Source organism: Carassius gibelio, chromosome B12, assembly GCF_023724105.1.
Source record: "Carassius gibelio isolate Cgi1373 ecotype wild population from Czech Republic chromosome B12, carGib1.2-hapl.c, whole genome shotgun sequence".
Lineage (NCBI taxonomy): Eukaryota > Metazoa > Chordata > Actinopteri > Cypriniformes > Cyprinidae > Carassius > Carassius gibelio.
In genome coordinates this window covers 22,370,236-22,395,959 of record NC_068407.1, presented here as the reverse complement: position 1 = coordinate 22,395,959, position 25,724 = coordinate 22,370,236, and the positions used below count along the sequence as shown (strand labels likewise).

At 41.2% G+C, this 25,724-nt stretch overlaps 2 long non-coding RNA genes across 2 annotated transcripts; one reads left to right on the top strand and one right to left on the bottom strand.

Annotated features, from left to right (window-relative positions):
- The first annotated feature begins 878 nt into the window (after positions 1-878).
- LOC127968730 (uncharacterized) lies at positions 879-1,724 on the top strand. Its single transcript, XR_008156064.1, has 2 exons — positions 879-1,117; positions 1,452-1,724. It is a non-coding gene; the product is annotated as an uncharacterized LOC127968730 (long non-coding RNA).
- A 12,772-nt stretch (positions 1,725-14,496) lies between these two features.
- LOC127968736 (uncharacterized) lies at positions 14,497-15,308 on the bottom strand. The gene is made up of 3 exons (XR_008156106.1): positions 15,222-15,308; positions 14,892-15,011; positions 14,497-14,621 (listed from the first exon to the last, which is right to left on the bottom strand). It is a non-coding gene; the product is annotated as an uncharacterized LOC127968736 (long non-coding RNA).
- Between the last annotated feature and the right edge of the window lie 10,416 nt (positions 15,309-25,724).

Genomic DNA, 25,724 nt, shown 5'->3' with positions numbered 1-25,724 from the left:
AGAAGCATGAAGATCCAAGACGACGACGACGACGACGACGACGACAACAACAACAACAACAACAACAACAACAACAACAACAACAACAACAACAACAACAACAACAACAAGACTCAGGCAGGAACTAGGACACAGGTAACAGGTACGGGAGCACACCAGGGAGAAACAACGATCTGATAACATGAAACACCAGTTACTGCACTTATGTAGGCCACAAACAAATGAAACCAGCTGGCGCTGCTGATCATCGCTGATCAGTGACCACGCCCATAGACACACACATAACAACACGATAGACGAGAGAGAGAGTGAATTCATGAACCGTGACAGTATCTTGCTCCTCAGGTGCTGGACATCAGTAATGTGCATACTCTTGGTTTTAATGGAGTACAAGATCCACATTGATCATTCCTGCTACATTCACAGTTATCCATCAAAGTGTTTGTAACAATAAAGCCCATGGCACCATCTTGTAATGCAAAATAATTAAACTTGTAACTCCCTTTCTTTGACAAAACAATTGGCATTTGTTACTAAATATAAACAATAATAACTTTCTGGTGTATTGATGTCCCAGATGTCATTAATCTGATCAAATATTTTTATGTTTTAAGTAAAAAATAATCCCAATAATTAATATGTAGTTTTTTCCAAGTCTAAAATATACACATATGAGCCTACCTAGTAAAATGATGTATTTACCAAGAAACTTCAGAACACAATATTCACCATTTCATCCCCTTGGAATTATAAGGTTCTATCTGACATTTTTGTCAAAATTGAGTTATTCACATATTCTTATTCTGTGACAACTTATTTACATTATATGATGGTTTTTTTGAAGCTGTGTACATTTTGGGACTTTTTATTGAAAAAACAAAAAGGTTCTATCTACAAAGACGAACTCTAACTTGGCTCTATAAGGTTATATCTGCGTGAGCCAATCAGCACTTCGAATGCACAGAAGAGGACCAATCAGGATCAGCTTTATATGTCGTGTCACCGGCTTTAGATCGCAGTGTGAGGATTATGGCACGCAACAAAGTTTTTAAGAAACCTAAAGATCTACAATTTTATTGACGATCTTGTCAAGGACCGCAGCTCGAATTCCAGGCAAGTTCACTCTTTATTTTTTTAGGTCTTGCTGAGAAGATTGTTTTCATAGTTAGACACCACACTAGCCAGCAGCGCTAGCTTTATAGTTCCTGATATTAAGAGGCAAGCACTAACGAAAAACTAACGAACCTATACTCAAAATAGTTCGTTTACAGTAAGTTATGATCGTTATGTGAACAAGTGAAAGATCGTTAAAGCAGTTACCTCAGTATTAAAACGATTTAAGAATGATTGTACACTGTGTAGCTACTCAATGGGATACCATGCTAAATATATATAATATAAATATTGTGTTTAAATATGTATTTTTTCACATATTTTTTTTCTCCAGGCAGGTGACAAGGTAGAAGCAGCATGGCCTAGGGTCTTACCAGACAAACCAGTGGGGAACCAGTGACTGCACCTAACAGTTTACAAATTAAAGAACTGGGGGCTACTCAGAAAAGAAGAAACATGAGAAGTGTCTCAGATAAAGTCTGTGTTTGAAAAAAATGAGTCACAGAGAGTATAATAGTTATGTGTTTTAAAAAATGAGTCTGACATTTATTTGTGATTTTATATATAGTCAGTGAATCATTTTTCAATGATTATTAAACTTTATGAATTAATTTGCTGAAACATGTCTTTTTTCTTTTTTTTTTTTTTTTTTTTTTGCAGTTTTTAAAGTCTTAAAATGTCAATATTAAGCTTTAAAGGTCAAATAGTCAACAATTTAATTGAGTGGGTCTTAATTATAACAATAAACATTAGCATGTTATTTCAGCCATACTGATGTCTAGAGAGAAAGCCATTTTACCTGGCCCACTTTAGCTGGAATAAAGTCCTGCTCAGATATATTACTGTAGCTTCTTTCTGTCTAAACAAAAGAAATATTAAAGTAACAATTTCTGCAATAATGTGTTTAATTACCCACCAAATTGTTACTAAAATTAACATCTGCACTCAACAAAATATTTAGACCTATACCTTGCTTAATTTGAAATGTCCTAAATACATGAAAGTGCTAAAAATATAAAATAAATGTCATAGAAAGGATACAATTTTACTTTCTAACATATTTTGAGACATTGTTACAACATTAAGTTTATATTCAATGTTCAAATAATGTTTTGGCAGATAGAACCTTATAATTCTAAGTGAAAAGTGTTTTTTTTAGAATTAGAAGGTTCTATCTGCATTTGACTCATTCCAAAAATCTCCATTTACAAATTCGATAGGATTTTGATATTGAATATTTAGAATACATTTAGGGTCCCTGTTATTTTCATGTTTGAAAGAAACTTGTTCCCCATATACATTTTCCTATATGTAATGCAAAAACTTTTAAGCTCAATATCTCAAAACTGCTCAGAACGCAGATAGAACCTTATAATTCCAAGGGGACGATTTTCATTTTATTGAAGCATAGACTATAAAGATTCAAGGAAAATAATTATTCATCATCAAAAATACATTAACCTCATATATTAATCAGTTCACACAGATGAGTGATGAAATGTCCTTAAAAGTCACACAGTCCCATCCAGTCAACTGTGATACAGATCATGTGATACTGTTTCAGAAAATAATAATTCCTTATCAACACATAAACTGGTTTCATCGTGATCTTCTTCTGTCGTGTCCGGAAACAGTTTGTGGTTGATATCCGTCACTGATGTGGTGTACCGTTTTCTCAGCCAGAGGATTTCTCAGTCCTAAGATCCCAGACCTGGTCAAAGTGAAACAAACAATCCAGATGAAGTTGTTTAATGGACAGAGAGCTCATCCTATGTTCTGTGTGATTTTAGCAGGGTGAGCAACTATGGCCCTTGTAGTACTATACACTTACCATTCTTCAAGCTGCTTTAAGACCTTTTGAGAAGCTTTTTCTATGAAGACAATTTACCACATCCTCTTCTTTCACTCCTTTCAAGAGCATCACTTGGTCAAAACCCCTCATTTGGCTGATGAGATCATCTGTACAAAGTAAAATTGTTAAAATACTGCAATAAACAATTTCATTATGCAAGAATTAAGAAAAAGTTACAGAGGCAAAGGTCTTGCTCATGAGACTGCATTAGCATGTGTAGTTCTCAGAGACTCTAGAATTCATCTATTGTTGCAGTAAATGTGTCTTTTTTCTCTAGAATCTTTCTCCAAAGTTCCTGACTTCTCTCACAAATGTGTTTTAGTCAGTGCAGTGTAAGGCCTGGCTTCAAACCAATTAACTATCAATCCACAATTTATAACACAACATTTACAAAACAATGAGATAATGTCAGTTGGTGTTTATATCAATTAAACCACTTTTATGACACTTGTGTTCTTTAAGAAAAACAGGTGGTGTTTTTTAAAAACTTTAGATTAAAAATGTTCCAGTCACACTTTGCTAACATTCTATAATTATAATAGCTGTATCAAATAAAATAAAATAAATATAAAAACATTGGAAAGAATAATCACTGCTGACATGACCAGTCCTGTGAGATAAAATCATAAAGTCCTGTAACACAAAACACAGCATTGCTTCAACACACACATACCAGTGGACTTCTGTTTGTTTGAGCACAAGATGGCCGTCTTCATTCCTCATCCAGAGCAAATCATTTCCTTGGTCTTCCTTCTCTTCTGTGAAACAAGATAATCTTACTCTGTGTGCAATTAATATTTCTCATTAAACATATAATTACGTTAATTTAAAGTAAGATTCAGACCAGAGCATTTGGTGACTAAACAAATGTACCTGGGAAGAGCTGACCATGGCAAGATTAGCTGAGACTCGGTAATAGCTCTTTTAGTTTTTAGGAAGGTTTGTGAGGGTTGGCTCACCAAAAACTTCTGAAAAAGAAGAACAGCATTATCTGCAAACAATCCTGTAAGACAGAAAGAAAGGAAATATTATTTCATTACACTGAACTTATACATTACTATATACTTTAACTTATACATTACTTATACATATTTTTTTAGACCATGAAAGAATCCACTTCAAAGATGCTGTATAATTAAATGTTAAATGCATCCATTATTAAAAGCAAGTAATTCATAGCAAGCTATATTCATATGAGTTGGTTTAAAAATGAATACATGCTAACAAGACTGTTATCAGTAGTGTAATTGATCTGGTTCTGACAAATTAATCAAATATTTAATATATATCATGTGACACATTAAACTAGCATTTCTGCTCGTGGAGATCACCTATAGTGGGAACATGAACTGATGGGGCTTATTTGAAGTAATTTAATGAGAAGCCGATGAACAGTATAAACTTTCTGACTGTGTGGGGCAACTGATTTTCCAATATTGTGATAGTGTCAGATGAGATTGTCCAGGGGCTTGTACAATATCATACAAGTGTTAAATTGAATTACTTAATTTTTTTAAAACTTTGATGTGCGACTGTATTTAGGGATAATTTTAAAGACTTTTCCCCTTTCCAGATACCCACACTTGAGGTCTTAGTCACTTGAGAGCATGTGTACGTGACTATGAGACTGTCCCCGGTCTTAATAATGCCAAAGCGCAGGGTCCTTAACTCACACTAAATCTCTCCAATACTGCTCCGGAGCGCTATAAAACACTTAGTGTATCCCATCATGCATCATGTTTTGGAATTAATCGTGAGACTTTTTGCAGAGATCTCACAGGAGGTCACGCAAACCTTTCCAATGTTTGTGAAATATTAATAATAATAATTAGAAATTGAGAATAATTTAGTAGTAAAACAAAGTGTTGCACGTTTTCTTGGTGGATAGAAAAGTATATTAATTTTGTACATCATTTGCAACTTCTTTTTATCACTTAATTAGAAGCACCACAAATTAAATTGTCATCTTTAATAGGGACTATTGAAAAGACATTTAGAAGTTTATTTTAAAATGCAAAGTTGAAACGAACTTTGTCATGTTAAGATCGACACACATTGTGATCTTCATGCTCACTTGGGCCAAATAATGGAAATGTGCAAAGATGGCAAGTGTGGGTATTTGGACCGTACAACAGTTTAAGAAACAACAAATGCTGTGCAAATGGTAACAGCAGGAGTGTTTGATAAAAGGGACGAACTATCACAGACCAACCTGCCTCTGCAGCTTTCTGTCTTCTCCATTTCTGAAGGAATACCTCTCCACAAACACAACTGGGGTGACTGCTTCCTTTATGTCTTTTCAGCTAAAAAATAAATACAAGGGGAAAGAAAATAAAACAGAATTATTTACAGAATGTTAATAGTGATCTGTGAGCAAAATATTTAAGATATAAACTAATATATATTGAACTGCAAGATGGGAAAAATTATAAATTTATTTTTTTTGATTTACATTAAAAAGGTATTACAAGCATGATACAGTAAATGTGATTACTGTGAAATATGTCATATAAAAGGACATTAAAACACTACCATTACAGTGGTACAACCACAGTCATTTTGGTGATTATTGTGCTATTACTATACCATAGTAAAACTACAGTTACTGTGGTAAAAAATACATGGTAAATGTTTTACCTACTATTGTAGGTGTCATGGTTACCATGATTTTACTACAAATACAACTTACATCTTTGAACCTGAAATGATTATAAGACGGATCCCAGGTCTATGGCACGTCACGTGACAGATAAGAGTTTAATCACCCCAGTTAGCAGCTGTGTTCATTTAGGTAAACACAATGAAACTCAAAGACAGCCTCGGATGACCGATGTAATACAGAGAGTAAAAATATGGCGCTCATCTGATTAATAAAGAAGACAGAATACATTTTATAACAGACATTAAAAGAGCATATTTACTACTACTCACCATAGACTGTATAACTCACCCAACCTGCGGCTCTTGTAAACTGATGGCAAGTATCGCGATGTGTGCTGAATGAAACTTCTTGAACATGATTTCAAAGCGATAAACATCTCATGTCAGGGACGCTAGAGGCGCTTGACCACGCTTCAGTTTTTGACGCTTTGGGAGTGAGAATGGGTTGACGCACGGCGCATGATGCACGTGATGCGTGTGGTGGGAGGGGCGGCGCTGTATATTAATTATGTATTATTATTATTTAGGTCTTTCGGTTATTATTTCGAAGCTGTGTTGATTTGCTCTTTATTAATATTTTTAAAACTATAACGCTACATCTATCAACATTTATTTAGATGTTATCATTGTATTCATTCATTTCTTTATTTTAATTATATTATTTCGGTCTTATTACAGGTGTCCTGACATTTTATCCTACCCGTCAGATTTTCCTACCCGGGTTTACTGCGCATGCTCACATCAATGTTGCGTCCTTTTTCTCATGCTAAACAACAATATTTTATGTATCTGCATTACTGTAAGGGTAGGTTTAGGGTTGGGGTAAGTGTAGAAAAACGGCAATCTAATTGGTAGAAAATAATATTTATTACTGGTTTCCTGTAGCTGTATCCCTTCTAGCTATGTGGTGTATTTTGCCGGTTCTCCAAAGAATCGAACTCAGTCAGGGATTTTTCTCTCAGAAGAAAAGACTTTATTTTAAGCAAAACAAAGCCGAGAGTTCCTTGCAAGGAGATCTCCCGAATGCTATGTAGCATCTCATTATATACCCTATACAGGGCGTTTCCAAATAGTCAGTCTTTTCCTTATGCTCACTTTTCATGCATCCCTAGAGAGGAGAGGCCCTCTGCTTGATTTAGTATGAAGAAAGGCCCTTTCTGTATGTCTGGCCATATGTTTCTCATCAGTTCTGAACATTCCAGCACGTAAGCATATTCCTTTCTATCCATTACCTATAGGATTATAATGGAAAAACAACTAGCAACAAAAATGGCTAGATTCACATTGATTATTCTTGATTGATTAAAATCTTATTAATAAAAATCTTCCACAGCTACAACCATGAATATAACACATAATTACTGTATTTACAGTACAGTAAGCCAGAACAAAGGCTGAGCGGGGCTCATTCTAAGCCCATTAGCCACAATCCAACGCGGACATCCATATCACAGAATCTGACAGCGATCAGCGGCTCATCAGCGACAGCATTTTTAAGCAGCCTTTACAATAACCTTAATAAAAACTTTTAACTTTAGAGTCTAAAGTAAAAAAAATAAAAAATAAAAATCTGTAGGCCTATCTGACAGCGATCAGCGGCTCATCAGCGACAGCATTTTTAAGCAGCCTTTACAATAACCTTAATAAAAACTTTTAACTTTAGAGTCTAAAGTAAAAAAAAATAAAAAAATCTGTAGGCCTATCTCTAATAAATAAATTATTTATTTATTTATTTTGTGTTGTTCTTTTTATTTAAACTAAATTGTTTCTTAATGTGAAAATGTGTTACAGTTATGTGTCAGGGACTTGATATTGAATTCTGTAATTAAAAAAAAAAAAAAATCTAGGCCTATGAAAAAAATAAAAATCAATAAAAAAGCAAAAAAAGGACCATTGCGCATTTTACAGCTAAAAAAGTTTTAATATGTGTTTTTGTCACCAGCAAAACAGTATGTTGCTCAGTTTTGTTACAGTAAGTCAAGCTCCGATTTTTTTTCAAGTTTCAGTGAGTTTCTTCTGTTGTCCTGTGGAAAAAATAAAATAAAATAAAAAATTTATCAGAAAATATCGTGCTGATGCACGAAAGATGCCTCCAATTGAAATGCATTAGTGCTGCAATCACGAAAATAAATAGTCATAGCGCCACCTGCTGGTAACAGGAAGTGACAAGGTTAACACTATTACAGACTCCTAGGAACATATTAAAAAGTGTAAACAAGTGTTAAATAGGCTGGCAACATACTAGATACATACTAATACATGCTAGCAACACTTAACTAAGTGTTAAAGCATGTTAATAATGTAGTGAAAAAGGAAGTTGCTGTAACTCAGGCAAGCAATGTCCGATCTTCCCCAGACTTCACTTGTGTGATAGGTGTTCTGTTCCAAACAAACACCCATGACCAAATTCAGTCATAGTCATAGCGCCACCTGCTGGTAACAGGAAGTGACAAGGTTAACACTGTTATGGACTTCTAGGAACATATGAAAAAGCATCAACAAGTGTTAAATAGGCTGGCAACACACTATATACATACTAATACATGCTAGCAACACTTAGCTAAGTGCTAAAGCACGCTACTAATGTAGTGAAAAGGAAGTTGCTGTAACTCAGGCAAGCAATGTCCGATCTTCCCCAAACTTCACACGTGTGATAGGTGTTCTGTTCTGAACAAACACCCATGACCAAATTCAGTGATAGTTATAGCGCCACCTGCTGGTAACAGGAAGTGTCAAGGTTAACACTGTTATGGACTCCTAGGAACAAATTAAAAAGTGTCAAAAAGTGTTAAATAGGCTGGCAACATGGTAGAAACATAATAAAACATGCTAGCAACACTTGGCTAAGTGTTAAAGCACTCTACTGAGGCAGTGGAAAAGGAAGTTGCTGTAACTCAGGTAAGCAATGTCTGATCTTCCCCAAACTTCAAACGTGTGATAGGTGTTTTGTTCCAAACAAACACCCATGACCAAATTCCGTTATAGTCATAGCGCCACCTGCTGGTAACAGGAAGTGACTATGTTAACACTGTTATGGACTCCTAGGGACAAATTAAAACCTGTCAAAAAGAGTTAAATAGGCTGGCAAAATTTTAGAAACATAATAAAACATGCTATCAACATTTAGCTAAGTGTCAAAGCACGCAACTAATGCAGTGAATAAGGAAGTTGCTGTAACTCAGGCTAGCAACGTCCGATCTGCCCCAAACTTCAGACATTTGACAAGAGTCCTGTACTGAACACATTAACATGCCCGTACTCCGTTATAGTCATAGCGCCATCTACTGGCAACAGGAAGTGTCATGTTTAACACTGTTATGGACTCCTAGCATGTGTAACAATGTTATGAAGTCCTAGCAACATATTAAAAAGTGCCAGCAAGTGATAAATACACTGGCAGCATGCTAAAAACATACTGAAACATGTTAGCAACACTTAGCTAAATGCTAAAGCATCATATTACTGCAGTGAATTAGGAAGTTACTGTAATTCAGGCATACAGTGTCCAATATGCCCCGAATTGAACACATGTGATAAGAGTCCTGTCCTGAGCACATCAACATGCCCGTTTTCGATGATAGTGCCACTTGCTGGCAAAAGAAGTGGCTGAAGATGCTGTAACTCAGGCAAGCAATGTCCGATCTGCCCCGAACTTCAAACATTTGACAAGGGTCCTGTCCTAAATAAATCAACATGCCCATATTCGGTTATAGTCATAGCGCCACCTGCTGGCAACAGGAAGTGTCATTTTTAACACTTTTATGCACTATTTGCAACACAGTAAAATATGCCATTGTGTGCTAATCATGCTAGAAATATTTTCAAACATTCTAGCAACACTCAGTATGTGCAAAATGATTACTTGATTGCTATTGCTAAAATGATTGCTATTAATACTATAAAACAGGAAGTTGTTGTAACTCATGCATACAATTCCCCATCTGACCCAAACAACACATGCTTTATAAGAGTCCTGGCCTGAAGACATTTACATGTCGATATTCAGTTATAATCATAGCACTACCTGTTGGCAGCAGGAAATGTGGCACAAATATTTACTATTTTATAAGCATATGGCCCAACGTTCACTGTTCCTCCTATGGGCACCGGGTGGTGGTGAGCCCGAGTGCGAGGGCCCTTTCATCGCTGCTTGCAGCTTTAATTATTATTATTATTATTCTGCTTCTCCAAAATGAATCACATTTTTAAGGGCCTAAACATGCTCAAAAAGTCATGAAACTTTGCACACACATCAGAACTGGCGACAATTTACGTCTGATTTGGGTTTTAGAAGTGGGTGTGGCAAAATTGCTCGACAGCGCCACCTATAGACGTTCAACGGTGTGCGCCTGTAGCTATGTTTCACGTACATGCACGAAAATTGGCACACACATGTAACACACCAATACCTAATTTTTTTGTCATTTCCATGGATTGTATTTTAACAAACTCCTCCTAGAGATTTATTCAGATCAATTCCAAATTTGGTATGCCTAATCTAAAGGCCTTTGCGATGTTAAATTGTGAAGATCTTGAGTTTTTGTTAAAGGGTGTGTCCATGGTGCCATGACAAAATTTGATGTCTCTCCACAGCAAGAGAAGTTGTTGTAACTCAGGCATAAAATGTTCGATCTTCCACAAACTTGTTCGATAAGAATCCTGGCCTGAACACATCTGAAGTCAAGTCAAGTCAAGTCACCTTTATTTATATAGCGCTTTAAACAAAATACATTGCGTCAAAGCAACTGAACAACATTCATTAGGAAAACAGTGTGTCAATAATGCAAAATGATAGTTAAAGGCAGTTCATAATTGAATTCAGTGATGTCATTTCTGTTCAGTTAAATAGTATCTGTGCATTTATTTGCAATCAAGTCAACGATATCGCTGTAGATTAAGTGACCCCAACTAAGCAAGCCAGAGGCGACAGCGGCAAGGAACCGAAACTCCATCTGTGACAGAATGGAGAAAAAAACCTTGGGAGAAACCAGGCTCAGTTGGGGGGCCAGTTATCCTCTGACCAGACGAAACCAGTATTTTAATTCCATGCTGCAGCAAAGTCAGATTGTGCAGAAGAATCATATGTTTCCTGTGGTCTTGTCCTGGTGGTCCTCTGAGACAAGGTCTTTACAGGGGATCTGTATCTGGGGCTCTAGTTGTCCTGGTCTCAGTTGTCTTTCAGGGCAGTAGAGGTCCTTTCTAGGTGCTGATCCACCATCTGGTCTGGATACGTACTGGATCCAGGTGACTGCAGCGACCCTCTGATCTTGATACAGACTGGATCTGGTGGCTACGGTGACCTCGGAATAAGAGAGATACAGACAAACATTAGCGTAGATGCCATTCTTCTAATGATGTAGCAAGTACATAGTGTGTTATGGGAAGACTTTCCGGTGTTCTGAAATATTATGTTTCTGAGAGTTTCGGTGACGCTGGGCGGAGCATACGTGAATATTCATGAGTTTCCTGTTTCGCGTTAAAGCGGATCACAAAAACTGTTAAACAAGTTTGGTTAATTACATTTCGGCTTCAAATGAAGATAAGCAAACATAGAATATATTTGTTCGTTTGTGCACTAAATGTTATTAATTGTTTGCTTTTTTAAATGTTTACTCAACGATTACAGCCACTTATTTGTCAGAGGCAGCCCATCATCTGAATACGCTACAAGTAAATGGGCCAGCAGATGTTAGATATTTTCTCATATTCCTCTGTTTTGCTATTAAAAGCATGTAATTTGATAAGTATGTTGTTTGAAGTTGTGTATATGGTGGCACAAACTTGCTCACTGTTTTGTAAAACTGTAAGGTGAGAAATAAAGAACGATATAAAGACTCTTATGAAGTATCAACTATTTATCTTTGTTTTTTCTCCTTAAAAAAGGTGTCACACGGAAGTGCAGCCCACAGTTCATGTGGAGAAGCTTGCACTTCTGCCTGTTTTTTTTCCCCAGTTTGCAGAAGCTCATCTAATGGGGAAACTTACAGTTTCTCGTGTTATATATGAGGCCTCTATTGCACACATACATGAAGACATGGTTAAACGTTCTCAGAATTAACTTTTGTTTTTTTTTTATCTGATGAAGGGGATGGTGGATGATGACCAACAGAATGTGTACTTTAGTGTAATAGTTAAACAAATCATAGGCAAAATAAAAAAATTGTATAGCCTACTATTTGATACAAATGTTGTTTTATTTAACCAGTTTTATAGTTTTACTCCATTTTGTTTCTGAAATCCACACTTTTGAAATCAAGATAGCCAAAGGTAATCAAACCAAGCACAACCTAATTAAACAAGTTTCATGTATAAAGGGTTTTGGCAAAAAGATCATGTTGGTGGATATTCTACTAACATTTAAAAACATGTGGGTCATTCTTGAATTGCTTATTCTGCAGTGGTCCCATTGTTTTGGAAGCATGTTTCTTCTCCCAACATTTAGACTGATTTATTTGAGTTTGATCATAGTGTTTAAATCTTTGTTTGCCATTTGTTGTTCATATAGGAATTTACTTTAACAATGTATTTAATAATTTACTTACAACAGAAATCTTATAACATGTGCTTGCTTGTGTTGATCAGTAGTCCTATACCTAAACACATATACAAGTAAACCCTTGTGTAGCTTTCAGCAGTTTTTTTAAACATTTATTTTATATTTATGCAGGTATGTAGTAAATTTAAAAAAAAAATACAAAGATTAAGAATTTTTATATTCCAGTTCATGTGTGCATTAAAAAAAAAAATCAGCTTTCAATTTGTTATTCAATTTTTTTATTTTTTATTATTGAGCAAACGATTAGGAATGACACAGAATAATGATCATACATTTTATTATGGCACAACAGATACATTTTGGCAAAGTTATTAAACGACACATTTTATGTCAAATAAGAATATTATAAAACTGCTTCATTGTAGGCTTATTTGGAGCATAGCCTAACTCAGGTAAATCATTACGAAAATCACTAACGATGACAAAATCTATAATGTCACGACCGGGATCCAAGGAAACGCGGAGAGAGAACGATTGAGTCTTTATTTAAGGGGTAATCCAAAGAGCATAAACAGTCCAGGCAGGGGTCAATACCAAACACAATCCAAACATGAAAACAAAACAAGAAGACAAGGCACGGGCAAGACAGATTGACGGACATGAATTCACAACGACTCCGTGACACATACTAAGACAGACCGGGTTAAATACACACTAGGAGAGACAAACGCTAATGGGAAACTGACAGAGTGTGATGATTGGTAATTAGTGAACAGCTGGGTGCAATAATTAAGCAGGGACGTGAGGTATGTGATTAATGAAGTGACAAACACTGTCTGAAAAGAGGACATCTAGTGGACACCCAGGGAACACAACCCAGACACTGTGACAAAACCCCCCCTCTACGGAGCGGCTCCCAGACGCTCCACGACAAGACACAACACAGAGACCAGGAGGGAGGCGGACAGGTGGAGGCTCAGGGGGAGGGATGGAGGGCCAGAAAAAAAATTCATGGGGAACAGATCTCAGAAGTGTAGACACAAAACAGAGAGACCAGGAGGGAGGAGGACCAGAGGAGGTTCAGGGGGAGGGACGGAGGGCCAGGCTCACAGAGGGGAACAGACAGAAAACAAGAAACACAAAACATAAGTCCATAAGGACATCACGTGGCGCCCACCAAGGCGAAAGAGAAGACCACCACAACCGTGTGATCAGGGCGGAAGCCCCCCCAGTGCGAAGCAGAAGACCACCACGTCCTTGTGGTCGAAGCCAGAGTCCTCCAGGAAGGTCAGCGGTGACTAGCCCCGACTCGGGAAGGTCAGCGGTGACTAGCCCCGACTCGGGAAGGTCAGCGGTGACTAGCCCCGACTCGGGAAGGTCAGCGGTGACTAGCCCCGACTCGGGAAGGTCAGCGGTGACTAGCCCCGACTCTGGAAGGTCAGCGGTGACTAGCCCCGACTCTGGAAGGTCAGCGGTGACTAGCCCCGACTCTGGAGGGTCCACGAACACCTGACTCGACTCTGGGGGGTCAACAGGAACCTGACTCGACTCTGGAGAGTTCACTGGAACCTTACTCGATTCTGGGGGGTCAACAGGAACCTGACTCGACTCTGGTGGGTCACCAGGAACCTGACTCGACTCTGGAGAGTTCACTGGAACCTGACTCGACTCTGGGGGGTCAACAGGAACCTGACTCGACTCTGGGGGGTCCACTGGAACCTGACTCGACTCTGGGGGGTCCACTGGAACCTGACTCGACTCTGGGGGGTCCACTGGAACCTGACTCGACTCTGGGGGGTCCACTGGAACCTGACTCGACTCTGGGGGGTCCACTGGAACCTGACTCGACTCTGGGGGGTCCACTGGAACCTGACTCGACTCTGGGGGGTCCACTGGAACCTGACTCGACTCTGGGGGGTCCACTGGAACCTGACTCGACTCTGGGGGGTCCACTGGAACCTGACTCGACTCTGGGGGGTCCACTGGAACCTGACTCGACTCTGGAGAGTTCACTGGAACCTGACTCGACTCTGGAGAGTCCACTGGAACCTGACTCGACTCTGGAGAGTCCACTAGAACCTGACTCGACTCTGGAGAGTCCACTGGAACCTGACTCGACTCTGGAGAGTCCACTGGAACCTTACTCGACTCTGGGGGGTCAACAGGAACCTGACTTGACTCTGGGGGGTCAACAGGAAACTGACTCGACTCTGGAGAGTTCACTGGAACCTGACTCGACTCTGGAGGGTCAACTGGAACCTGACTCGACTCTGGAGGGTCAACTGGAACCTGACTCGACTCTGGAGGGTCCACTGGAACCTGACTCGACTCTGGAGAGTTCACTGGAACCTGACTCGATTCTGGAGGGTTAACAGGAACCTGACTCGACTCTGGAGGGTCAACTGGAACCTGACTCGACTCTGGAGGGTCAACTGGAACCTGACTCGACTCTGGAGGGTCAACTGGAACCTGACTCGACTCTGGAGGGTCAACTGGAACCTGACTCGACTCTGGAGAGTCCACTGGAACCTGACTCGACTCTGGAGAGTCCACTGGAACCTGACTCGACTCTGGAGAGTCCACTGGAACCTGACTCGACTCTGGAGAGTCCACTGGAACCTTACTCGACTCTGGGGGGTCAACAGGAACCTGACTTGACTCTGGGGGGTCAACAGGAAACTGACTCGACTCTGGAGAGTTCACTGGAACCTGACTCGATTCTGGAGGGTTAACAGGAACCTGACTCGACTCTGGAGGGTCAACTGGAACCTGACTCGACTCTGGAGGGTCAACTGGAACCTGACTCGACTCTGGAGGGTCAACTGGAACCTGACTCGACTCTGGAGGGTCAACTGGAACCTGACTCGACTCTGGAGGGTCAACTGGAACCTGACTCGACTCTGGAGAGTCCACTGGAACCTGACTCGACTCTGGAGAGTCCACTGGAACCTTACTCGACTCTGGGGGGTCAACAGGAACCTGACTTGACTCTGGGGGGTCAACAGGAAACTGACTCGACTCTGGAGAGTTCACTGGAACCTGACTCGATTCTGGAGGGTTAACAGGAACCTGACTCGACTCTGGAGGGTCAACTGGAACCTGACTCGACTCTGGAGGGTCAACTGGAACCTGACTCGACTCTGGAGGGTCAACTGGAACCTGACTCGACTCTGGAGGGTCAACTGGAACCCGATTCGACTCTGGAGAGTTCACTGGAACCTGACTCGACTCTGGAGGGTGCTGTGCTGTGGTGCTGGGCTGGCGACCATCTTGTGCTGTGGCGCTGGACCGGTGGCCAATTTGGGCATTGGCACTGGGTTACGGCCATCTTGTGCTGTGGTGCTGGGCTGTCAGCCTTCTTGTGCTGTGGCGCTGGACTGGCGGCCATCTTGTGCTGTGGCACTGGACAGACGGCCATCTTGTGCTGTGGTGCTGGGCTGGCGACCATCTTGTGCTGTGGCGCTGGACCGGTGGCCAATTTGGGCATTGGCACTGGGTTAGCGGCCATCTTGTGCTGTGGTGCTGGGCTGTCAGCCTTCTTGTGCTGTGGCGCTGGACCAGTGGCCATCTTGGGCATTGGCGCTGGGTTAGCGGCCATCTTGTGCTGTGGTACTGGGCTGGTGGCCATCTTGTGTGGTGGCGCTGGATTGGCGGCCATCTTGGGCCAGGACTCTGGACGAGCGGCCATCTTGGGCTGTGGTGCTGGGCTGTCAGCCTTCTTGTGCTGTGGCGCTGGACCAGTGGCCATCTTGGGCATTGGCGCTGGGTTAGCGGCCATCTTGTGCTGTGGTACTGGGCTGGTGGCCATCTTGTGTGGTGGCGCTGGATTGGCGGCCATCTTGGGCCAGGACTCTGGACGAGCGGCCATCTTGGGCCGTGGCTCTGGACCATTGGCCATCTTGGGCACTGGCACTGGGTTAGCGCTCATCTTGTGTTGTGGTGCTGGGCTGGCGACCACCTGGTGCTGTGGCGGTGGGCTGGCGGCCATCTTGGGTTGTGCCACTGGCTCAGCAGCTGTGATGTGAACGGTCTTAGGGATCTCTAGGATATTTGACAGCTTGGAAAAATAATAAAAAAAATGAGTCCGCCGCCATCTTTGGCGTTGAGCTGGCGGCCATCTTGCACCGTGGCGCTGGACTGGTGACCACCTTGTGCTGTGGCGGTGTGCTGGCGTCCATCCAGCCTCTTGGCGCTGATCTAGTGGCCATCATGGGCAGTGGTGCCACCATGGCGGGCGTGCGCTTCTTCTCTCCTCGCCGTCCGCCATGATGAGACGGTGGCTCTGACCCATTCCACACGAGCCCCGGGTCGAAGGGAGGCCATGGTTGAGAGCGATGCCGAGTCTCCTCTCGACCACTCCCTCCTCGGCGACCTCCCCTGGTCCCCCGGAAAACCACCAGGTGAGTTCCCTCAAAACCATCTCTCTCCCACTCTGTGGCTGGAGATGAGACATAGGCAGACATACCGCTGGTTCTTACTTTGACGGAGTCGTTCTGTCACGACCGGGATCCAAGGAAACGCGGTAGAGAGAACCAATCGCGATTGAGTCTTTATTTAAGGGGTAATCCAAAGAGCATAAACAGTCCAGGCAGGGGTCAATACCAAACACAATCCAAACATGAAAACAAAACAAGAAGACAAGGCACGGGCAAGCCAGATTGACGGACATGAATTCACAACGACTCCATGACACATACTAAGACTGACCCGGTTAAATACACACTAGGAGAGACAAACGCTAATGGGAAACTGACAGAGTGTGATGATTGGTAATTAGTGAACAGCTGGGTGCAATAATTAAGCAGGGACGTGAGGAATGTGATTAATGAAGTGACAGACACCATCTGAAAAGAGGACATCTAGTGGACACCCAGGGAACACAACCCAGACACTGTGACATATAAAGTATAAAAGTATTTTGCATATTATAAATAGTAGTAAAAACAACAATAAACTAAGCATAATGTCAAATTGTTTAATACATACCTTTTTAAAAATTGTTTATGTTTCAGTGACAACGTACTTATATTTTCTGAGTCGCTTTAACGCAAAACAGGAAACTCATGAATATTCATGTATGCTCCGCTCAGTGTCACCAAAAATCTCAGAAACTGAATATTTCAGAACACCGGTTCCGGTTTACCTAATTAATGCAGCCTAAAAATCCTTTAACGGATTTGGATATTAAAAGCATATCAGTATGTTATGTGTAAGCCAGGTTAAAGAAATGGGTCTTTAATCTAGATTTAAACTGCAAGAGTGTGTCTGCCACCCGAACAATGCTAGGTAGGTTATTCCAGAGCTTAGGCGCCAAATAGGAAAAGGATCTGCCACCTGCAGTTGATTTTGATATTCTAGGTATTATCAAATTGCCTGAGTTTTGAGAACGTAGCGGACGTAGAGGATTATAATGTAAAAGGAGCTCATTCAAATACTGAGGTGCTAAACCATTCAGGGCTTTATAAGTAATAAGCAATATTTTAAAATACGATGTTTGATAGGGAGCCAGTGCAGTGTTGACAGGACCGGGCTAATATGGTCATACTTCCTGGTTCTAGTAAGAACTTGCTGCTGCATTTTGGACTAGCTGTAGTTTGTTTACTAAGCATGCAGAACAACCACCCAATAAAGCATTACAATAATCTAACCTTGAGGTCATAAATGCATGGATTAGAATTTCTGCATTTGACATTGAGAGCATAGGCTGTAATTTAGATATATTTTCAAGATGGAAAAATGCAGTTTTACAAATGCTAGAAACGTGGCTTTCTAAGGAAAGATTGTGATCAAATAGCACACCTAGGTTCCTAACTGATGACGAAGGATTGACAGAGCAGCCATCAAGTCTTAGACAGTGTTCTAGGTTATTACAAGCAGAGTTTTTAGGTCCTATAATTAACACCTCTGTTTTTTTTTTTCAGAATTTAGCAGTAAGTCATCCAGTTTTTTATATCAACTATGCATTCCATTAGGTTTTCAAATTGGTGTGTTTCACCAGGCCTCGAAGAAATATAGAGCTGAATATCATCAGCATAACAGTGAAAGCTAACACCATGTTTCCTGATGATATCTCCCAAGGGTAACATATAAAGCGTTAAGAGTAGCGGCCCTAGGACTGAGCCTTGAGGTACTCCATACTGCATTTGTGATCGATATGATACATCTTCATTCACTGCATGTTGTTGGTTTAGATGATTTAACAATTCTTCCTCTCCTGTAGTAGAGAATGAGTGGAACTTTTCCTCAGGGGGTCTATAGTGCACTGTCTGATGCGATACTGTAGCTGACGGCTGAATGGTTGCAATTTTATCTCTAATAGTATCGATTTTAGAAGTAAAGTAGTTCATAAAGTCATTACTCCTGTGGTGTTGGGAAATATCAACACTTGTTGAGGCTTTATTTTTTTGTTAATTTAGCCACTGTATTGAATAAATACCTGGGGTTATGTTTGTTTTCTTCTAAAAGAGAAGAAAAGTAATCGAATCTAGCAGTTTTTTATGCTTTTCTGTAGGATAGGTTACTTTCCCGCCAAGCAATACAAAATACCTCTAGTTTTGTTTTCCTCCAGCTGCGCTCTATTTTTCAGGCTGCTCTCTTTAGGGTGCGAGTATGCTCATTATATTAACGTGTGAAAGGGGCTATTATTAATCGCCATTAACACTTAATGTAGCAGGCTAATAAAATTAGAAGAATCATTCTAGTGTTTTGATGCTTTGCTTACTACTATTTACATATTTATTAGGATTTTTTGTTTTGCTTATTTATTTATTTATTCATTGTCACTTATGTTTTTATAAGGCTGTTTGTCCGGTCGGACAAGTATAAACAAAAACGAAAACATTTTAAACTAGCTAGAAGGCTGTTCAGCTGTAGCTCAACCCTATATCATTATTATTGTTATTATTATTATTGAGAACATTAAGAAGGTAGTTCGGCCTGTATTCTGCTACTGCGATTTTCTCTGATGATGCAGTAACTACTGCGGATTAGAAAAAAAGAAAATCTTCGTCTTGTCTAATTATTGTAAACAGTCATTATATCCGTCAGACTTAAGATATTTTAGCGGTAATGTGAAATTTAGTTTTAATAATTAAACAAAAATAAGCTGGAATTAACAACAAAAATATTTATTTGTCATATAATTATCCATCATTTACCGCTAGCATGTTATTTTTCCCCCTTCTTCTTTTTTTCTGGCTGCCAAAAGGATAAGTTTTCTTCATGTCTAAATTAGCAAATGCACGAGTAAGCGATGTACCAGTTTGAAAACGTTGGCTGACCATCACAAGGAAAAACAAGCACATCCAGCGTGACGCGATGCAGATATAATGCTCCATGTTATATTAATAATAACATTTCCAATTGTTCAAATGGTCAGCTGTTGGGGGCCTGCCTTGCCTGCCCTATTGCTATGCCTCTGTATATATATATATATATATATATATAATTAACACACTTGTAATGCAAACGATATGGTTTACTGCACTTTGTCAATCTTCTGGTTATTTCCCTATTGTGGCTAATGAATCGGAAGTCTTGCCCATTGGCTTACTTCCGCTTTGAAGAATAAGATGGATACATATCTATGCTTGCCACAGAGGTCAAATGAAGTCAAACAGTATTTAAATATTGTCAAGCAGTGATTCCGATTTTTTATGCAACATATGCATACTACATATATATATGTATATATATATATATATATATATATATAGAGAGAGAGAGAGAGAGAGAGAGAGAGAGAGATACAATGTATACATACAGTACAGACCAAAAGTTTGGACATACCTTCTCATTCAAAGAGTTTTCTTTATTTTCATGACTATGAAAATTGTAAATTAACACTGAAGGCATCAGAACTATGAATTAACACATGTGGAATTATATATGGACTTATATACATAACAAAAAAGTGTGAAACAACTGAAAATATGTAATATTCTAGGTTCTTCAAAGTAGCCACCTTTTGCTTTGATTATTGCTTTGCACACTCTTGGCACTCTCTTGATGAGCTTCAAGAGGTAGTCACCTGAAATGGTCTTCCAACAGTCTTGAAGGAGTTCCCCGAGAGATGCTTAGCACTTGTTGGCCCTTTTGCCTTCTGTATGTGGTCCAGCTCACCCCTAAACCATCTCGATTGGGTTCAGGTCATTTGGCGCAACGCCCCATCACTCTCCTTCTTGGTCAAATAGCCCTTGATGCCTTCAGTGTGACTCTACAATTTTCATAGTCATGAAAATAAAGAAAACTCTTTGAATGAGATGTATCCAAACTTTTGATTTGTACTGTATGTGTGTGTGTGTGTGTGTTCAAAACTGTTGCCCAATTTTAGCATTGGGTGTTTGCTGTCAAATTATGAATCTGGCACACCTATCCTATCAAAATGGAATGTTTTAATGAAAGGGTCAAAAACATGATAGTAAATAGCCATTACTTGTAAATGCCAGTGTTTTTGATGTGAAAATATTGCTAAAATTATAAGTGGACAGCAAAGACCATTTTAAAATAACACATAGATACATACATAGTTTTTGACCACTTCATTGTAAAATATATATTATTGGTTCACTTGCAGAGGCAGGGAATTGACAAGAACAGACATAAAGAAGCATTAAATATTTTGGTGCTTTTATTTGTGTTATCTTTGAGTTACAGGAGGTTTTGATGACAAAGAGATGAATTAAGAGAAAAGAAAGAAACATGCAAACAAATAGGATTTTGGAATGGAGGAGTCAACAGTGGGGTAAGGGAGTAAAAACAAAGATGTTTTCTTTTGTTTCTTTTTCTTATCCTTACTTTGTTATCTTCTGTGTCTTTTCTTAGTGCTTAGTGTCTTTCTTTCTTAATATTTCTGTCTCTTCAAGAAAACAAATGGGAGACATTGATAGAGGGGGTGGCACTCTGTTACAGAGATGCACAATCTCTTTAAATGTGGTTTTATTAACAAAGTTCGGGAGAAGCACGGTCAGATAATCATCCAATTTGGTACAGGTGCATCTCGTTTAGCTAATCATCTTATAGCACGCACGCGTATATATATCCAGTCTTCCTACCTCCTGTCCCACGACAGTTTTTCGGCATAGACCGTCTGTCAGCATTCGGTTCGCTCTGTCAGCATTCGGTTCGCTCTGTCAGCATTCGGTTCGCTCTGTCAGCATTCGGTTCGCTCTGTCCGTCTTCTTATCACAGGCCCAATCTTCCTTCCGACGAAGATATCTATCCGCCGAACACCAACAAGCGTCATCGGTCAGCTGCTCTTCTCGCCAAGCCACACGTTGTGGCCAAAAGCTCGTGCAAATCCTTGAGCTCGCCTCACTCGGCAACACGATTTTCTCGCCAGGACCGGGCTCTATTATAATGCTGGATCGCAGCCGTGCTCCAGTTCTCCCCGCAGTAAACCTCTCTCGCTTTTTCAGCCGTGTCGCAGTTCGATGCTGCCTCCACTAGCGGCGAAGACCGTGCGTTGTTGTAGTGGCATGTCGTTCGTGAAAGAATCGTTTTTTCGAATGAATCTTCTAGGCGAACGAATCGTTCTCGGTTTACACTCATTCATGAAGAATTTTTCAGAGTTGTCATCCACAATGAGCGAGTTTCATATGAGTCTCAGAGATCGAGAGCTCTCATTCGTGAACGAAAGGACTAAACCGGTATACATGTCGAGTTGATTAAACAGATACATGTCGTTCGTAAACGCAAGGAACTCTTATCAATTTTGTTAAGATGAGAGTAAACCGGGTCAGTTAGCCATTTAGCATGTCAATCTTGCAAAATGTAAAGCGCAGTTATAGGTACTGTGCACATATTGTTTACATATTTAGCATACAAAAGATAAATTCCACGTTTAATCCCCGATTTATGAACGTGAATATATAGATCAATATATGAACCGTCTGACCAAACAATTAAAATGCTAATCATGCAAGAAAACCTCGTGATTTGCTCATCTGAACAATTTAAATAGACGTTATATATAGAATGCGCTTATGAAGACGCCAAAATTTGTTAAACGGCGTTATGACTTAACTCTGTCCGATGACGATGCCACTTTTTAACCACGAAGCAAAGGCTTTTTGCAGAGTTGTCATCCACACCGAAATGTCTAAAGACATTACATTTGCTTTACTGTGCATGTTTAAACCTCACTGAGATGATACAGACATAAGTTTCATGCAATTATTCCGGCAGGATCAATTATTTAGGGACATATTTCACCATTTACTGGCATGATTATTCAGAATTTTTCACGCTACTGCCTCGTGTTTGGCTGCAGAACAACAAGTGTGAGTAAATTTTCTATCGTCTTTTTAGGACTGTTATATGAAAAGCATGCAAAGTAAATGTCTTTAGAAACGGCTTGAATTTGAATTACTGCAATTAACGTTACTGCTATAGACATGTCTATTGGTACAATGGTTTATAAAACTAAACATGCTACATTGTTTCAAAGCCTCTATTTTCACAGTCCATACTACAACAGGAAAACAGCATCCCAAATTTATCTGCTCCGGAGGCTGTTTAAAAGGGCCCGAAGGCCAAAACAAGAGGAAAAGATGCTTTTCCAACAGGACCGTATTAATTCAGACAAGGTTTGAGCAATTGTCAAATCAGCCAACAACTACAGCAGCCAAAGCAAGCATGAAGCTACTTTTACTTGCAACACGGGCCTGCACATCTCAGTATTTCCATCCTGTTACTTCTGCTAGCAGTGCAGGCTACACAGGTTCTTCAAGACATCACACACCCCAGCCCCTTCCCACGACCCACAGCTACAGCAGCTGAAGCAAACGTGAGGCCGCCTCCATTCGTAAACGCGCCCTTAACTCTTCCGCTCCCTCATGCTACTAACCATTTTTCTGTTCAGTGGCCTCCAGCTCCAGATTTGCCAGAAGGCAGAGGGTACCAAGACCTATTATTGGTCAGGCCGATTATTTTATTTATTTATATATCTATCTCGAACCCTCTTCAGCCAACCCCTCTAACGCCAGCTCATCCCCTTTCACTAAAACTCCTAATCTACCATAGCTAACTCTCCTAACATGCCCTATCTATCTGTAATGGTCAATCCTCACTTCAGCCATCCTTCCGCAGGAGCTTTCTCTGTATCTCCCCACCGCCGCAGCATTGTCCGCTCCCGCAGGAGCCTTCTCTATATCTCCCCACCGCCGCAGTATTGTCCGCTCCTGCAGGAGCCTTTTCTGTTTTTTCCTCACTGCCGCAGCAGTCTCCGCTTCCGCAGGAGCCTCTACCTATATTTCACCACTGCCGCAGCAGTGTCTGCTCCCGCAGGAGCCTCTACCTATATTTCACCACTGCCGCAGCAGTGTCTTCTCCCGCAGGAGCCTCTACCTATATTTCACCACTGCCATAGCAGTGTCTGCTCCCGCAGGAGCCTCTACCTATATTTCACCACTGCCGCAGCAGTGTCTGCTCCCGCAGGAGCCTCTACCTATATTTCACCACTGCCGCAGCAGTGTCTGCTCCCGCAGGAGCCTCTACCTATATTTCACCACTGCCATAGCAGTGTCTGCTCCCGCAGGAGCCCTTTCCATCCTTCCCTACTGCCGCAATTCTCGCTGCCGCAAGAGCCTCAAAAATAAATAAATAAATAAATAAATAAATAAAAATATATATTTTATGTCCATTCTCCAATTCAACCTCATCAGGCTCGCTTTTGTCTAACTCCGGAACGCCCAATCTAAATTCACGATGGACCCTCATTTCATCAACGACTCTGGTTTAAAAAAAAAAAAAAAAAAAAAAAAAATTAATCGAGTAACAAAATGTGTTGTTGCTTAATTATACTGATGTGCGCATGCACAGTAAATCTGATGGGTAGGATAAAATGTCAGGACCCCGGACCTTTATTTAGTCGGGTTGACGTACCTTTTCAGTTCTGTGTATGTGATGTGACGCTAGTTTTACTTAAAGTCAAATGCTCATGAACTGACTGTCAGAGCAGTTCTGGAGATGTTGTTCATGTGTTCAAGTCCTCATTTAGTGAGACAGCAGACGCAGAAATTACCGTGAGAGTAATGCGCGCTTCAGTGTGTGTGTGAAAAAGGAAGTCGCGCTCCTGCTCCATTCATTAACAGAGACACACAGAACATGCAGGATTTACATTTAAACACTGTTCCGTCTTAATATTTAGAGATATTAATTAGTGAATCGGATGTAAGTGCAATTACCTATTTTGATTAATTCATTCAAAAAAAAAAAAAAAAAAAAAAAAAAAAAATTCATTGCGAAAGAACCCGACGTGAGATTTAGAATAAATTAAAAGAGGCTTCGAAGCAGAGGAATTTGCCTACATCATTTTTTGTAATCGCGTTACTCGAGGAATCGTTTCAGCCCTAATCTTAAGCAGCTCAAAAGGGGCCTCTCACATAATCCGATAGATGCCCTCGGTTGTTGTTCATCAGACATTTAAAAAAAAAAAAAAAAAAAAAAAAATTATATATTCCTCCTTAAATCATGTTGTGTACTTGAATAATAGAAGCCTCTCAGTTATCGTTTCTTCGGCCAAAGTAAGGGCCCTCCAGCCATCGTTACAATCTCCTTGCCTATTTCAGCATCGGACAGGGCTCTCCCTTCCGGTGCAGCTGGGCAGTGGCTCCCTTCGGTCGCAGTGTGAGCCTTTCATCTGTCATTGAGTTGCGCTGCGCGCTCAGCGGCAGATGGGGGTATCCCTCCCGGTGCAGCAGAGCCACAGGCCCCCTTCGGTCGTTGTGACAGCCCTCCATCCGATGCATCAAATTAAGCCGCTTATACAGTCGCAAGGGGGACTCTCCCTTCCGGTGCAGCAGAGCCGCAGCTCCCTTCGGACGCAGCGAGAGTCCCTCCATCAGTCGCGTTTTCTTGCCTACTCCGTATCGGACGGGGCTCCCCTACCGGTGCAGCAGACCCACGGCTCCCTTCGGTCGCAGGGTGAACCCCCCGTCTGAGTTATGTTGCATGCTCAAGGGCGGACCGGGATCTCCCTCCCGGGGGAACACAGCCGCTGGCTCCCTTCGGTCGCAGCAGGAGCCCTCCATCCGATGCATCAAACCGTTCCTCGAATCTTCTTGCCTATTCTGCATCTGATGGGGCTCTCCCTTCCGGTGCAGCAGACCCACGGCTCCCTTCGGTCGCAGGGTGAACCCCCCGTCTGAGTTATGTTGCATGCTCAAGGGCGGATAGGGTTCTCCCTCCCGGGGGAATAGAGCTGCTGGCTCCCTTCGGTCGCAGTGAGAGCCCTCCATCAGACGCATCAAGCCATGCCTCGCATCGCAAGGGGGACTCGCCTTTCCGGTGCAGCAGAGCCGCAGCTCCCTTCGGACGCAGCAAAAGTCCCTCCAACAGTCGTATTCTAGTTAGCGTCAATCAGGGCTCTCCCCTCCGGGGCAGCACTCCTGCTGCAGAGTTGCGAACCCCCTACGGAGGCTGGGAGAACCCTCAGAGGCAAAAAACCGTGCCTCCATAAACCCGCAATGGGGGACTCCCCCTTCCGGTGCAGCAGAGCCGCAGCTCCCTTCGGATGCAGCGGGAGTCCCTCCAACAGTCGCGTCTCTTTGCCTTCTCAGCATCGGACTAGGGCTCCTCTTCCGGTGCAGCAGACCCACAGCT